The sequence below is a fragment of the Sminthopsis crassicaudata genome, chromosome 3 (genome assembly GCF_048593235.1).
Source record: "Sminthopsis crassicaudata isolate SCR6 chromosome 3, ASM4859323v1, whole genome shotgun sequence".
Classification (NCBI taxonomy): domain Eukaryota; kingdom Metazoa; phylum Chordata; class Mammalia; order Dasyuromorphia; family Dasyuridae; genus Sminthopsis; species Sminthopsis crassicaudata.
This window is the reverse complement of record NC_133619.1, coordinates 563,642,602-563,660,109: the sequence shown is the minus strand read 5'-3', so window position 1 is coordinate 563,660,109 and position 17,508 is coordinate 563,642,602. Positions and strand designations below refer to the sequence as shown.

Here is a 17,508-nt window from a genome sequence, read left to right as displayed (position 1 = left end):
AGTGTAAATGCACACGCTTTCATGGAGCTTATGAATGCTGAGGAACTTGGGAAGCAGATGCATAATCAAGAGGGAAAGGGAAAAATGAAAAAAAAAATACTGACTTGGAAATATTAGAGATGCTTTTAGGAATTGAAACTTCACATTGGAATAGTACAAGAGGCAAGTATCTCCTTTAAAAGATAGTTGAATAAAAGGGATGAAAAAGAATTCTTCTTTTGGAAGAAGGAAGGTAGAAGAAAGAAAAACTCAGATGACAGAATGTAGCTTGATTGTCTTAAAACCTCTAAAAAATTCAAACTAGAAACTAGAAAAGCCCTTAGATGTCATCCAAATGCTCAGAAGCTCTGATTTTCAAGGATAAAACTGAAGTCAAAGGATAAGTTACTTCTTCCAGTTCATACAACTGAGAAAGGACTTCCTGGGCTCTTGACTCCTACTTAGCACAGTAATCTTTGTATTTCCCCATAGAGAGCAGGCATGGAAGGGATACTTTGGAGAAGCCATAAGATCACTTCTACTGCATCATCAAATATCTTTTTTTTCCCAGGAATAAGAAAACCAAAAAAAAGAAGATAATTTCAGATAAAACTTAAGCAAATATGGGAACATCTGACAGGGAAACAGAATATGCAAGAGGAAATAGTCATTGTGAAGAAGGAAAACAAGATGTCCATGGACATATTGCATTAATTGTAAAATTTCCCCCTGTATACTTAATGGTTTTTTTTTGTTTGTTTGTTTGTTTTGTTTTTTTTGTCAAAAGTCCCCTTTCTTTCCATATAGCCTCATGAACATGCAAACCATGAAAGACATATTTGGAATCTATATAAATATTCACTATCATTTCTTTTCCCAATTCTAAAGCTGAGGGCAAATATTCTCTGAACTTGGTGAGAAGTTAATGTTTCCAATGGCTGTCCTAAAGTGATCTTAGAGCCTTCCTCAATTAGAAAGGTTATAGCAGCCATTGTTCTAAGACAGGAGGGTCGCCCCAAAGACATCTAGTTTTTTTGAGAAGTCTACAAACTCCAACCATACCCAGAAAGTAAACAACTGTTTTTTTGAGGCAAGTTTAAAGAGTGATAAAATTATCTGCTTCTTCTCCACTGTAAGTGAAAAGGAGGTAAGAGTTAATTCATGGCCTAGATATTTTTTCTTTTTTTTTTATTATAATTAATTATTTACAAGATATATGCATGGGCAATTTTTCAGCATTGACAATTGCAAAACCTTTTATTCCAACTTTTCCCCTCCTTCCCCCTACTCTCTCCCCCAGATGTCAGGTAGACCAATACATATTAAATATGTTAAAGTATAAGATAAATACAATATATGTATATGTCATGGCCTAAATATTTAACAGACTGATAGGCAATGTGACAGACAAAGAAACTTTCTAGTTCAGGAAAACAGAAAGTTAAGGGTTTTTATGGCTGCAGCCAAGGAAGCTTCTCTGTGGGGCTGCAGATCAAGACATCATCTACTACTGGATAGCCAGTGCCTGTCCAAATATGTGGGGGTCTCACAGAAGTCCTGAGATAGGACTGTGGGAGTTACCTTCCCCTGAATTTACTTATTTAAAGGCAAAAAGAAATTTCCTTTGCCATTTGGTGTGCAAAATAAAACATCTTTAAGATCTAGTAGAAAAACATTGTGTCTCCTGAATACTCATATTGTTCTCATGGCTTCTACTATTCCTACTATTTCTCTACCAGATTGGGAGTTCCTTAGAAGTGGGCATCTGTTTTGTTTTGTTTTTTTGTTTGTTTGTTTGTTTGTTTGTTTTGTTTTTTTGGCTGAGGCAATTGGGGATAAGTGACTTGCCCAGGGTCACACAGCCAGGAAGTGTTAAATGTCTGAGACCAGATTTGAACTCAGGTTCTCCTGATTTCAGGGCTGGTGCTCTATCCACTGAGTTGCCCCAATGTAATGAGCTCTGAAAGACAATTTTTTAATTCTTACTTATTTTCCTCACTTGTTTTGAATTTCTAGATTTTTGTTTCTTCAGATGATTTTTTAAAAAATTATTTCTTCAGTCTTTGTGAAGGAGGTCCTTGGTAAATCCACCATAGCATTACAAATTCAAATCAATTTTTGTAGTACTGACTTCTTATTATATTGGCATGGCCTAATCATGATCTCTACATCTTTCTCAAGTTGAGTTGTTCTTTATTTTTTAAGGCTCACTTTAAAACTGAAACTACAAATTTCAAGTTTTTGCTTCAGGAGGTTGATTCCCATATTTGCATTTTTCTAGTTATTTGGAATGCAATTGTACTTTCAATATTTACCTATTATTTTTTGTTATTATTAAAATGCAGAAATTTCCTTGAATTTTGAGCATTTATTTTGTAACCTGTAACTTTGATGAAGATTTTGATTGTCTCAATTAATATCTTTGTTGATAGCCTAGGTCTTACCAAGTAAGTCATCATATAATCAATAAAAAAGAAAACTTTTATGTGCTCTTTACCTGTCTTTCTTCCTTGAATTCTTTTCAAGAGTTTTATTGCTATCAGTATCATTTTCAGAAATATTTTAAAGAATAGGAAAAGTTAGCATCCTTGCTTCAATCCCATATTTATCAGAAAAGCTTCTAGTGTATTCTCATTGAATATTAAATGCTTTGTTTCAAATGAATGTTTTTAATTATTATTATATTATTGCCCATTTTGTTTAAATGAATGTTTTAATTATTATTATATTATAATATATATTCTGATGGTAAGGGGATGCTGAACTGGGACTCCCTGGATATATGAGGGAGCATTCTGGAATAAGAAACATAATGCTGGACTTGAAGCAAGTTTGATTTTGATTTGAACCTACTGAGGATATATGCTGTAAACATGGGGAAAATCACTTAATGTTCCTGAGTTCAGTTCCTTGACTGCAAAATCAACAATATTAACTATATTACAAGATGTCCTTGTAGTCAAATAAAATACTTTATAAACCTTTAAATCCCCACATAATTGAGAATTACCATTGTAATACATACAGTATCGTTGTTGAGGTGTATTATTATATTATTGTCCATTCAGTGTTTGTTGGAGTACACAGGAGCCACCTGACAGTGGCTGCTGGATTTGAGATCCAAACCTGCAGGATGGATCTTCTCTTATAAGAGGATGATACATGATACTGAGAGGCAGTTGCTGTTCTCTGACTTCTTTAACTGACAGGCTGTTACTTTGTCTGATCTCTCTCCTCTTCCATCTGCCTCCAATTCACCTCATTCCCAGTGGGCAACACCTGTGTCAGCAAAGGCTGCCCTGCAACTCCTTCAGATGTTATGATGGACAGCTGTGGAGGCTCTTGGAGAAATGACCTGCCCCTTAACAATTTCCTGGTTTTTTGTTGTTATTCCCCCCCCCCCCCCAGCATAATCCAGGCACTCAGGAATGCAAGCAGCACTATCATTTCTGGATGGTTGTAGTAGGTGTTGATCTTGTGAAATATCATGGAGGCAAACTTTCAAACAGAGAAGAGGACTATAGTCAGAACAGGCATTTAAGTCTCTCATCAGTCTCCTGGCTCAGTCCTTTGCTGTGTTGGCCCATTTAAAATGTTCTTCTAAGATAAGTAAAATAGTGCTACAGGGTCCCTGTGACTCCTGAATCCAATATAACTTATTTACTGCCAATTTAGTAATAACAACCAGGGAAACACCTTGACTCAGGTCAATGTTGAGGAAACAGTTTATATAGCCATGAAATTAATTAAATAATGCATTAGATGTAACTCCTCTTCCCACACTCAAAAAATTTTAGTTGGGGAGCATCATTTGGAGTGGTTCCCTGAAGAAAAGCCCAGTGATGCCAATGGATGTCTTAGGGAGTTATGATAAGTCAATGGTTGAAAAAGATTTTGGAATAAAAAATGTTGGAATTCTGATATATATATAGTGATCTCCTGGTTCTGCTCATTTCACTCACCATCAATTCATGTAAGTCTCTCCAAACCTCTCTGTATTCCTCCTGCTGGTCATTTCTTATAGAGCAATAATATTCCATAACATTCATATACTGTAATTTACCCAACCATTCTCCAATTGATGGACATCCATTTATTTTCCAGTTTCTAGCCACTACAAAAAGAGCTGTCACAAACATTTTGGCGCATACAGGTCCCTTTCCCTTCTTTAGTATTTCTTTGGTATATAAGCCCGTAGTAGCACTGCTGGATCAAAGGGTATGCACAGTTTGATAACTTTTTGGGCATAGTTCCAAACCAGCATAGTCTCTTGAGACTGGACTGGGGGGTTCGGTTGTCTGTCCCTCAAGCTGAAAGCAAATGTGATTCCCAATTATTTCTCTTCAACGTCTTGAAAAGTCCCACTCCTAATCAGCCGGCCCCACTCACGGTGTCATTACCCAGCGGGTAAGCTCCACAGGGATAGTACAAAGAACCGATCTGAAAGTCCATCTTCAGCTTCAAATTCACTACTGTCAGCCCTGGCAATGGCTGTGGTTCCCAAGAGACTTTCTAGGGGATGTGCCAGGGTACTTTAGGGAGGAGGAAAAGGCTAGGCTTTGGCAAAGATGAGAGGAACAAAAGGTGATTGGAGAACTTGCATAGCTTCTCTCTGCCCGGAGCCGGTAGGCCACATCAGCTGGTAGGGCGGACCTAGGAGGTAAAAAGGGGCTTGGCCTCTGAGGCAGGAGGTTGTGTCTTGAAGGAGTTAAAGGAACTAATAGGTTTCTGGAAATGTCAAGGGGCGTGTCCTCTTGCTAATTCTCCTCCTGGGATGCACCAGAAGCCTCTCTTCTAGGTTTCCACCTACGCAGTTCTGAGTGGGCTGGGCAGAGGCAAGGCCAGAAGAGAGGCAGCATAAATAGAGAACCTTGAGGAGAACTTGCTCTCTGGTGCCCCTGCACTCTTGCTTCCTGCTACCCCCACTGACAGGATGACTGAATAAGGACAGAGAGAGTTTGCACCTTCTGGGTTGGAGTCTGAAGGCAGGTGAGCTGGCCTTGGGATGGGCATATAGATCAGGCTGTGGGCTGGGACAAACACCCAATAAAGCTTTCTTGGTCATTTGTTATAACAAAAAATAAAATTCAATAAATATACTTTATATGCTGAGTTGTTTACAAAAAGATATTCTATTACTTAAAATAAGAAATAAGCCAGTTTTTCTGTCACATCCTTTTTAGACATTTCCTCAACTACCTTGAGGAAATTTTGGCAACTGTGGAAAGGATGGATTGGGAAAGAAGGAGATAGTTAAGTGAGAGACAGATGTGAAGATCACTGCAATAGAAAAGAGGTCACAAGGATCCTATTCCAAATGCAAAAGAAAAATGGACAGCCTCCTCTTGGATAATGGAGATGGGGCTACCTCCTATGAAAGGAGAGCATCCTCCTCCTCAGAAATATGCTTTGAATGGAAGTGAAGTCTCTCCATCTCAGCTGCTGGAGAAAACAAGTAGTTGGAGAGAGGATAATGGCTACTGCTGTGGAAATATTGCAGAAATTGCAGAATGAGATCACCTGTGCCATCTGCTACTTCTCTGAGCCAGTCACCATCAGATGTGGGCACAGCTTTTGCAGATTGTCTACTCAAGCTAGAGAGCTACACTTTTCTCTTATCCTGAATGCAGGCAAATGCCCCAAGTTAGAGAATTCTAATTAATCAATGGGTGCCTAGTACAGCTGACTGAACTGGACAAATAGCTCTGGTCCCAACTTGGGAGAGAAGCAGCAAAAGTAAAGCCAGTTAGTACTTCTAGTGAAGGGGGTGATCAAAGAGGTCCTGTAATTGGTGAGAGCACTAACTTTTAATAATAGTAGATTGAAAAAGGTGAAGAAGAAAATAATTTAAGATGAAGGGAATTTTTTTTTTTTTTTTTTTTTTTAATGGAGCAAAGATCCCACAGGGTAAAATGGAAGGATTTGATTATGTTTGTGTGAAAATTTGTGGTAGAAGGGTTGCGTCATATAGAAATAAGGAATTAGGGATGGATGGGGAAGGGATGCTGGACCATTACAATGTGTTCAAAACAACTAGTATGTGAAGAGTATGACTAGAAGTATGTTAATTGTTGTATGGAAGGCAGAAATTATCTTCCTACGGGAGGCAGGAGATCAGGTGGAAGACACATGAAAGACAAGACACAAGGTTACATGGAAGTATCCAACTCACTTCTCTTCCTTCTAAAGACTAGAGATTGGCAATTGACTTTGACCCAGGAAGTGGAGTTCATAAGGGTAAAGAATCAATATTTCTTGGATTGCCAATATAATGATTTCCTTGCCTCTATTTCTCTAATCCTATATATAGAATGAAGTAGGGATGGAGAAAATGAGTTTCCTTTGTTTTGTATTAGATGATAGCTTATAACATCATCCTTTTTGTGTGTTATTTTTTTTTTTCTGGTAATTACTTGTTTTGTGTTAATGGCAGAAATGTCCGTCATTTGGCAAATAGCTGAACATGTTGTAGTGTGTGATTGTGATGGAATGCTGCTATGTTATAAGAAATAAACTCAATGATCTTAGCAAAATTTAGAAAGATTTTCACAAAAACAAGGAAGCATGAAATGAGGAGAACCAAATGGACAATTTAGGCAGTAACAAAAAATAGTTTTTTAAGAAGAACTCTTTGAGTGACTAAGCCATTTTGACTATTACAAATTCCAAAATTAACTACAAAGGACATATTAAGGAAAATGTATCTTCAACCAGATAAAGAACTGACAAATAGTATTATAAGAATGGTATGTGTATATACATGAATATATACACACACATTTCATGAACATGTTTGTGTCTAATGTTAGCCATTTCTAGAATGGGGCAGGGAGAGAAAAAAAATTAAAAAGTTTCAGGATAACTTAATAATATATTTAAAAGGAATAGGAAGTTGTATATAAGCTTTTCAGTTTCATATAAAGTTAGGTTTTTTTTTTCTATTGTATTATGTTACAGAAATCCTTCCCTCTTCCCCCTAAAATTCAGAATAAAATAAATAAAATTTAAAAATTTTAGCAGCAGAATGCCAAGTTAGAAGATTAGTAAACTAGAATTACATTCTAACTGAGTAGAATTAAAATTACATTGAATATCCAAATCCCTGAAGACTCCTAAGGTGAAAGTTGGGATGTCTCCTTAGTCAACTTAATCAATCATCAAAAATCCCAAATAGAGAACCAAATGGGGCTAGTTCATATATAGTTTATCATCACTGTTGTATTAAGCCATTGTAATTGAAATATATGCCTTTTAATTTCTTGCAAATGGACCCAAATCTGAGATTCAGAAAAGGAAATAAAATTCCTAAATAAGAAACTTTTTTTTTTTTTTTTTTTTTAATAAAAATCTTTACTCAGGCTACTTCCTCTGAATCTGACCCCTTCCCATACAAGGTGAAAATTCAGCTGGTCCAGCATAAGATGTGAACTTCATTCATTATTATTATTATCCCCAGGACCACCTTTCTGTTGTAAGCTTTGTTCTGATACTTCTGACATTCACAAATCTGGTGACTGCCTTAGCAGTGAGTGCTATGCAGTTCTTATTTCTGGGAAAGTGACTGCCACAGCTGAGTTTGTTCTTGGTTTTGAACTTTTCAGCATATTATAAATACAGAATGACAGAGTGGGAAGGTCCCACCTATAGATATTAATTAGTCCAAACTGTACCTAACTGGGAATGACCCCTGTTGCAGAATCTGAGTTTTCCCTTTTCATTTTTAAGACTAACAATTTGATTTTCCTCTTTCCTTTTTTAAAATCAGATTTACTAAGGATTTGTGTATTTTGTTGTTTTGTTATAGAACCAACTCTGTTTTATTAATTAATTCAATAGTTTTTTCTTTTACTTTCAATTTTATTGATCTCTTATTTTTAGAATTTCAAGTTTAGTGTTTAACTGGGGGTTTTTAATACTTTTTCTAGCATTTTTAGTTGTAAGCCCAATTCATTAATCTTCTCTTTCTCTATTTTATGCAAGTAGGCCTCTAGAGATATCAAATTTCCCCTTATTAAAGGCTTGGCAATTGTCAGTGTTGAAAAATTACCCATGAATATATCTTGTGAATAAAAAGCTATTAAAAAAAAAAAAAAAAAAGAATTTGGAAGTGAAAGATTAAAAAAAAAAAAAAAAAAAAAAAAAAAACAAATTTCCCCTTATTACCACTTTGGCTGCATCCTATACATTTTGCTATGACGTCTCATTATTGTCATTTTCTTGGGTGAAGTTATTAATTATGTCTATGATTTACTGTTTCACCCAATCATTCTTTAGTATGAGATTATTTAGTTTCCAATTAGTTTTGGTCTATTTTCCCCTTTCTTTTTATTGAATGTAATTTTCATCTCATCATGATCTGAAAAGGATACATTTCCTATTTCTGCCTTTCTGTATTTGAATATGGGGTATTTATATCCTAATATATGGTCAATTTTTGTATAGGTTCCATGAACTGCTGAGAAGAAACTGTACTCCTTTCAGTCTCCATTTAGTTTTCTCCAAAGATCTATCATATCTAACTTTTCTAGTATTCAATTTACCTCTTTGACTTTTCTTATTTATTTTGTGGTTTGATTTATCTAATTCTGAAAGTGGTTGAGATCTCCCACTATTGTAGTTTTGTTGTTTATTTCTTCCTGCAGCTCTTTTAATTTCTCTTAAGAATTTATATGCTATACCACTTGGTGCATGTATGTTTAATACTGATATTGCTTCACTATCTATGCTAACCTTTAGGAAGATATAATTTCCTTCCTTATGTATCGCCCTATTTCAAGTGTGTTTCCTGTAAATAACATATTGTTGGATTCTGGCTTTTAATCCAATCTGCTAACTGCTTCCTCTTTATGGGAGAGTTTACCCAATTCACATTTATGGTTAAAATTACTAATTCTTTATTATTTGCTATCTTGTTAACCTTTTCTTATGTTTTTCTCCTTTCCTTCCACCTTACCCCTCTCCCCAGTATTGAACTTGTGAGCACCACTTGCTTCTCACACCCTCCCTTTTTAGTATCCCTTCCCCCACATTAGAGTTCCTCCCCTTTTCTTAACCCTTTTTCTCAAAATTTCTGTATTCCCTCCTGCTTAGCTTACTCCTTCCCTTTTCACTTTTCCCTTCCCACTTTTCAATGAGGTGGGAGAAGTTTCACCATAAATCGAATATGTATAATATTTTTCTCTTTAAGCCAGTTCTGATGAGAGTAAAATACACACTATGTTCATCCCCCTCCATTGTTTCTCTCAGATATATTAGATTTCCTTTGCCTCTTTGTGAGATGTATTATCTCCACTTTACCCTTTTTTTGGTATAATTTCTTTTCCACCTCTAGTTTCTAGAACAAATTATACATGAGTTCTTTTTTTTTTTCCTTCAGTTTTATTATTTTTTAAAATTTGTATTTTTTTTATTATAGCTTTTTATTTACAATATATATGCAGGGGTAATTTTTCAACATTGACAATTGCAAAACTTTTTGTTCCAACTTTTCCCCTCCTTCCTCCCTCCCACCCCTTCCCCCAGATGGCAGATTTGACCAATACTTGTTAAATATTATACATCTGTTCTTTATTTATCTTTATAACAGCAATATCGTTCCCAAGATTTCTTTTTACCTTTTTAGGTTTCTCTTGAGTCTTACATTTGGAGATCAAACTTTTTGTTTAGTTCTGTTTTTTTCATCAGAAATAGATGAAATTCACTTATTTCGTTGAATGCCCATCTTTTTTGCCTGGAAAAAAATGCTCATTTTGGCTGGTTAAGTTATTCTTGGCTGCATACCAAGTTCCTTAGCCTTTTAGAATATCAGATTCTGGCTCTTCCATCCTTTAATGTGGATGCTGCTAGATCCTGAGTTATCCTTATTGTGGCGCCTCTATATTTGAATTGATTTTTTCTAGTAGCTTGTAGTATCTTTTCATTGGTCTAATAGTTCTGGAATTTAGCCACTATGTTTCTTGGAGTTTTGATTTTAGGGTCCCTTTCAGTTAGTGATTGATGAATTCTTTCAGTGTCTATTTTACCCTCTGTTTCTATAACATCTGGGCAGTTCTGTTTGATAACTTTCTGGAAAATAGTGCCCAGGCTCTTTTTTTCATCATATTTTTCAGGGAATCCAATAATTCTCAGATTGCCTCTCCTAGATCTGTTTTCCAGGTCTGCTGTTTTCCCAGGAAGGCATTTGACATTTTTTTCCATTGTTTCAATTTTTTGGTTTTGCCTGACTGAATCTTGGTGTTTCCTCGAGTCCTTCAATTTCATTTGTTTAATTCTGATTTTTAATGAATTATTTTCTTCACTCACTTTTTTATATCTTTTTCTAATTATCTGATTGAGTTTTTAAGTGAGTTGTTTTGTTCTAGGAATTTTTTTCCAGTTTGCCAATTTTATTTTTTAGAGAGCTATTTTTTTCCCCAATTCCCTAATTCTGTTTTTCAGAGATTTGATTTCTTTATCCACTCTGTCTTTAAATGAGTGGGAAGACTTATCCAGACTCTCTTGCCAAGCTTCCCTTTCCATTCCCTATTTTTCTTTTAGCTCTCTTGTAAGAGCCTTTTTTATTTCTTCTATGACAGTTTTATGTGTTGAGGACCAGATCATATCCCCCTTTGGGGATTCATCTAGGGACAATCTGTTTTTAGTCTCCTCAGGCTTTAAAGTCTGCTCTCTATCCATATAGAAGCTATCAGTAATTAGACTCTGTTTTAATTTTTTGCTCATTTTTTTAAAAAGAAGAATGAAAGAAAGCAAACTAACAAAAAATAAACAAATGCAATCTGGTTTTTTTGGGGAGGGGAGGGGGCTGCAGGGGGCAGCAGTGAGGCACTAGCAGGACAGCAATGGTTGCCCTGCATCTGCACTCTGAGACTCTAAGAGCATGCTGAGGCACTCCAGGTAGGTGTGGCCAGGTCCAGAGAGACCCTAACTTTTCAGGGTTATAGTCTTTACCCTGTGTTTATAGCTTCTCTGCTGATCTACTGGCTTGCTGTAAGGAAAAGTAGTCACACTGTGGTAAAATTCTCTCTTTAGAAATAGCTGACATCACACCCCACCACCCTCAGGTCTGCTCAGTGTGAGCTGCCTTCTGTACTCTCACAGTCTGGTGCTCTGCTGCTGCCTACCCTCAGTCTGCATCCAATCTAACTGTACCCCCAAGCAAAAACAGACCTTTTCTGGCAAATTTTGAGGATATCTTCTGTTGGCAATTATTTGTAGGTTTTTTCAGTTGAGCACTAATTCCGAGGCCTTGTTATGAAAAAAAATTTCTGAGAGGAAGACACAGCTTAAATAGATGTGTGTGTTCTCTCCGCCATCTTGGCCAGAAGTCTGAGCCTCTTCTAAAATATGTAAAACATTGAGGAAGGACTAGGCCCTGGAGCTTATAATTGTTCAAGGGGAAAAAACTTCCTGGATCAGAAGTGTATACTATTTTCTTCCTCACACATTCTGTGTAGAAGAAAATTCATTTTCTAACTCCTTTCATTTCTGCCTGATAAGTGCTCCAGTCAATGTACATGTGGATATATGATTTTCTTTCAGTCTTTTTTTTTTTTTTTCCCTGCATGATGAACTACATAATGAGTGACAATGTGGTAAGGTAAAAACTCATGACATTGATTATCCAATATATTTTGAGAGATTAAGAACAGTAGAGAACTTGACCATTTTTTAATTACACTATTCCCTTAATTAGGTAAGTGTTTAGTCTAATGAAGACTTTGTTGATAGGCAAAGAATTAGAAATTCCCTTTCCAAGTCATGAGAGCTGGAAAACTCTGGACATTCCAAATCCAGGAAGTAACTATCGTCTACAAATCTGTGAATAGTTTTACTTATAACTGAAGTTGCCCTGATTTTACTAAAAGGATATACTGGTATACTGGGCCATTTTGTCTTACTTAAAACTGTGAAGTCCAGGTTACCTCCAGGAGGCCTTAAAATCAGCTGGAGTCAGGATAAGCAAAAGACCTTGGTCTTTAGAAGGAGAAGTGAAGGGGATGGACAAAACTTCCACATACTCTCCACCTTACCAATCTCCCTTCTCCTCATCCTCCTCCAAAGTGACTCTAGCTTGTCTCACTCCAAACCCTAATCCATCCAAAGATTATCTGTATACACCAAAAGATCAAGCCAGCACAGAATATAAGGGCCATTTTTCCAAGCATATGCTAATAGAGTATTGTCCCATAGGTAATTAGCCTTTGGTGCTAGGTGATCTGATTCCAGTACACCTATTCAGAATTTCAGCCCCTTAAATAAAACCACAAAGATTTAAATACTATCTTCACTTCTATCTTGAAATCTTTCTTATCCAATAAATAGCTGCTTTTGAAATGGTTATGGTGTCCTATTAGACATATAGGAAATTCCTGAAAAAGAGAGCTCTAGTTCTCAGCTGTCATACCTTGTTGTTTCCCAAAAATTTCTCCTCTGAAAATTTTCATCATGGAATGAATGTTATAGGATTCAGGTAAGGTCTTCTCACTAAGGATATTGAATCCTTTCTTTTGGACTGATATCTTTCTATATTTATAGGATATAAACTGTCACCGAGGAGTAATTTCTACAACATGTCTGAAGAGAAAAAATGGGCCATCAGAATTATCCCTGGCTTCTCAATTAAGAAATCCTTGCATATATATGGAAATTTTCAAGCTGAGGACATTGGAATAAGAGATTTCCCAGGATTGGCTTTACCTGGAATATAAAACTGACACTTTTGCTTTTTACAATGTTCTCCAGAGTTCTCTTATTTATCAATTACTTGATATTTCATTCATAGCACCTGTCACAAACATGATTTCTCCTGGCCTCTCACTTCCAGCAACGAAGCCTGGTCCCATGACTCTCTGTGCAGTGGATTCTCATCTTTGTGCTTGCTGCTATTCATCTCTCTGAGCATTTTTTCAAGGAAGAATTCTCAGCCCACCACTAGACTCCCAGACAGGTGTTTTTTCATTTCCAAACTTCCCCTGCAAGAGAAGAAGCATTACCAACTTCTAGATGGCTTGCCTTTCACTCTTCAAGCTGAAGGGAACAGTTCCCAAGTATTTTGTGCCTTTTTATTCTGAATGGATATTGCCTATGAAACTTTTCAATAAAATGATTGTATTTCAATAGTTAAAAAAACAAAAAAAACAAACAAAAAAAAAAAAACAGCACACATGAGGACTGTGGCTTTTAAAATTGTCCTACAATTTATTAAAGTTCTCTGAGATCCATAGATTTCAAGCTGTTCCACTCAAATGAAAGTTAATCTTCCTTTCCCACCTATTTAATAAAAAAGTGAAACAAATTTTAGTTTTTCTTGTGCTAATTTGTACCTTTCTTGTTCATTTCTTTCCTTTGGGTCAAGCTCTTTGCTTTCCCATTTGGGTTTTTCTTAGCAAAGATATTAGTTATTAGAAATTTTTACCTTTTCTAAAATTCTCTTCCTCTCCTTAAGGTAGCTACAGAATTTTTAAAAATCTAACAAAACACCTCCTGGCTTCTCTCTGCCATCTTGACTCTGCCCTTTCAACTAATTATATTTTAATCATTCTCATACATCATAACAATTGGAGACATATTGGTGTTAAGACTCTAAAGAACATTGGAGTCGATCCAAAAATGATGCTTGAAACCTGGAAGATTTTTTGTACCATTTCAGCACTTTCCATTAAAGGTTCACTATGCTAGGTCAATACTGGTACAGATGTCTACTTCGTGAACAGTGTTTCACCCTCTTAACAGTATTGGACAGGATTTGTACCAGGTAAATATGATTCAATGTGGGATACATCCAAAGACTATACATTTCCAACTAAATTGGGTCCTAAAACAAGCCACATTTTGAGCCTTGTCTCAATGCTCCCTGAAATGACAGATTGCTTGGACTGATTTGGTTTCTTTTAAGGGGGTATTTGCAGATTTAAAGAAAAGTAAGAAGTTAAAGAAAATTAAAATTTGGCTATTAAAACTTGAATTATCTAATTTATGGTTTAAAAAATTCTGTTACATGATGATCTGTAAATTTGTTCAGTGTTTGATCTGTTATTGCATTAAAGTTATCAGGCCTCAAAAAAACAAAACACTGAAATGAGGACATCAAAAGTAACATGTATTACCTCAGTAATTCCAGAAAAGGAAATTCCTTCTTACTACCAGCAATCCCAATAAATCCTACTCACCATGCCAAATTACTGAAGAATTTCTCAATCCAGAATTCTAATATCATGCTGGAAAGTGATTCCTTCCACCTTGGTCCACTTGACTATATATCTTATGGATCTGAATGAAAATTAGAATTTAAAATTTTATTCAGACTAATGACAAGCAGTTGGTTAGTAAGTATTATTGACAGAATAAAGAGAAAGAGAAAAGATATCAAAGAAAAGGAGGGAAAATATTTCCTTAATTAGTTGTAGCTAGAATGGATAACCATGGCCCCAAGAAAAGGGGCTGGGAGAAGATTATCCTTCTTTCCATTCTGTTAGGCAGGTGCATTGGCCTGGAGAGACACAATTCCCCCTTTTTATTTGCTGCAGGTGTATCTGAAGATTAGTGACTGATATCTGCTTGTAAATGCCCCTTGCTACTCCACAAAACCAAGGGATCAGGCAACAGAGCATGAGTAACAATAACAGCGAGAATAGGGCCAAGGAAGGTGAGTGCCCAATGCCATGAAGGCAGGGTTCTCTGGAACAGTTTCCAAATGTCATCAGCAATACCCTTAGGGTGTGATTGATCTATAGAAGCCCGGTTCATGTCCTGAATGATTATTTTAAAAAGCTGCCATGTCAATGGTAATTTTAGAATAGTTGAAATACCCTAAACAAATGAACTCTTAGCTGGTCCCAAGAAGAATCAGATTCATTAACCTTTACATCAGTGACACTCAGAGGGTGAAATCTTCAGCATCAACTTCTACACCAGGCAGACTTATTGATCTTCTAAGGCTAACAAAGTATCTCTCACTTCTGTAATGAGTTGTAACAACACCCCATGAATGGTTTCCTGTTTTTCCCATGGAAGGGTTATATTATGCTGTGTAGTGGTTACAAACTGAGCTATCTGTCTCTTCTCAAAGACAGCTAGTACAGAAATAGCAATGGAAGGTGCAGAACCAATAAGAGCTGCTAAACATGACCCCGACAGTATGTGTGAAATATGTTTTTGTTTCTCTTTTAAGCTGGAGGTAGTACGTGTTTCCTGGGCAGGGAAATCATAGCCTAGTGGAGCTACTACAGGGAAAATTGCATGCAAATCATACTTGTCCCAATCCAAATCCCTGATCTTTAATAATGGGATCATAATGAGACTGTGAGGGACCAAGCAAGAAATGTGGTCTTTAGGGTAAAGGATCTGTAGCTATGTTCCCTGCCATGAACAATGACACCATCTTTTTTTTTTTTAATTATAGTTTTTATTTACCAGATATATGAATGGGTAATTTTACAACATTGACAATTGCCAAACCTTTTGTTCCAATTTTTCCCCTCCTTCCCCCCCACCATGGCAGATTGACCAATACACATTAAATATGTTCAAGTATAAATTAAATACAATATACGTATACATGACCAAACAGTTGTTTTGCTGTCCAAAAAGAATTGGACTTTGAAATAGTGTACAATTAGCCTGTGAAAGAAATCCAAAAAGCAGGAGGACAAAATTAGAGGGATTGGGAATTCTACATAGTGGTTCATAGTCATCTCCCAGAGTTAATGACACCATCTTTAACTGGATCCCAGGACCTGCCTCTCAGTGGAAACAGGGTAGGGATGGGGGGAAGGGGGAGAAAGATAGCCTGAGCCACCCATATCCTTAAAATGCAAAATGACATTCTCATGTGATAATCGTTTTTACAATAGGAGGTATTATAACATGTTCATAGCCCAATTGATCTCAGAGACTGTCATTCATGAGAGAGTAATGGCTGGATCTTCCCAAATCATCAGCAAGAAACACAATGGGACATCCCACAAGGCCAAAGGAGTTCCATGGATGCCTGCTCCAATGACAGAAGAATAAGTAGGCACAGCAAGAACATCATGACAGAACAAACGTTAGCAACTAGGTTGCTCTCAACATGGACACACCACTCTCTCGGGTACAGTTATCTTTTCCCAGAATCAGTAATGAGAAGAACATACCCCTTCTCCCAACTTTCCACTGAGGGTGGACTGTGCCACTGCCCCATAACCAGATCTTTCCACATTATATGGGAGGCTAATGGTGGGGGCTGATTATAGTGGCTAGTGGAGCAAATGGGGTTGGAGAGAATGGAGAAAAAAATCATTTGGCTGGGAAAACACCATCAGAATCAAGAGTTCAAAAGTTTGAAGTTAATAACTTTTGTGCTAATTGTGCCACTGGGGAGAGTGATTGCACACAGCCATTAACTCCCCCTTTCTCCTTTGGGAGATAGGCTTTAATGTTCCTACAATAGCCTGCTCTTGGGGGTTGTGAGGAATGCTAGTGAGGTAAGGAATAGAAAGGAGATGCTAAAGGGGAAAAAAGCAGAAGTATATGCAGGACCATCACATGACTTAAGAGATTAGATTTTCATAAGGTCCCTTTGAATTTCTGTAAATATCTCTTTCTAGGAGATTTAATCAGCATTAAAGTCTCTTGGCACCTGGAAAAACCAATCTACTGGAAGAAATGTGTCTGCAAATCTGACCTTAAAATAAGGCCCTAATAAGGATACTGTATTGCTGATTTTGCCTAGATATATTTCAGAATTAAATAGATCAAATTGGACAGTTTTGGGATGATGCTCAAAGACAGTCCCCTAGGAAAGAACTCCTATGAAGAAATGCTTTCCAGAAGCAGACAACTTCATGAAGTAGACAACTCTTTCCAAAAATTTGCACTTGGATATACTGATTAAGAACATTAAAGAACTACTCTTTTCCTCTTGATCCTTGTTTGTATTTTGGCTTCCATTATATTGATTTGACAGTGTGTTTTAGCCATGGGCAGCCATTTCTTGGATCACAGAGATGGCCCTAATCATGAGCATGGGTTCCTTGCACTAAATGACCATGGAGGAGGATTTCTCATCTCACATTCTGTGATTCTCCATAACTGGACTGAAGGGAGAGATGCAGAGGATTCTTGGAGAGACTTGGAAGTGATTGGGTATGGCAGGGTAAAGGAGAGAAGGTACTTATGGATCCTTGTGTTTACATGGGGCTCCTGCACAAATCAGATTGTAAAATTCATTGATCTGAAGCTCCCTGTTTTCAGAGGCTTCTTCCTAAAAGATAGGGGAACCATCAGGATGGTGAAATCCAAACATTCAAAGGAGCCAACTAAAAGTATGAACTCTGAGGTCCTCAGGGCTCTGTCAACTGGGAAGAGTTCTCAGGTAGAACTTCAGAATTCTGGGACAGGGGAATTCACACCTTGCCAGGGAGGCTCTAGAGGGGTGGGGCTACCTGCTATAAAAGGAGAGCCTTCTTCTGCTCAGAAGCACTGCTTTGAATAGAAGTGAAGGCTCTTCATCTCAGCTGCTGCAGAACAGAAGCAAGTGGAGAGAGGAAA

General features: G+C 36.8%; 1 long non-coding RNA gene across 1 annotated transcript; it reads left to right on the top strand.

Annotated features, from left to right (window-relative positions):
* Window positions 1-4,815: 4,815 nt before the first annotated feature.
* On the top strand, window positions 4,816-13,273 carry LOC141559815 (uncharacterized). The gene is made up of 2 exons (XR_012487569.1): window positions 4,816-4,968; window positions 12,514-13,273. It is a non-coding gene; the product is annotated as an uncharacterized LOC141559815 (long non-coding RNA).
* Window positions 13,274-17,508: the final 4,235 nt, after the last annotated feature.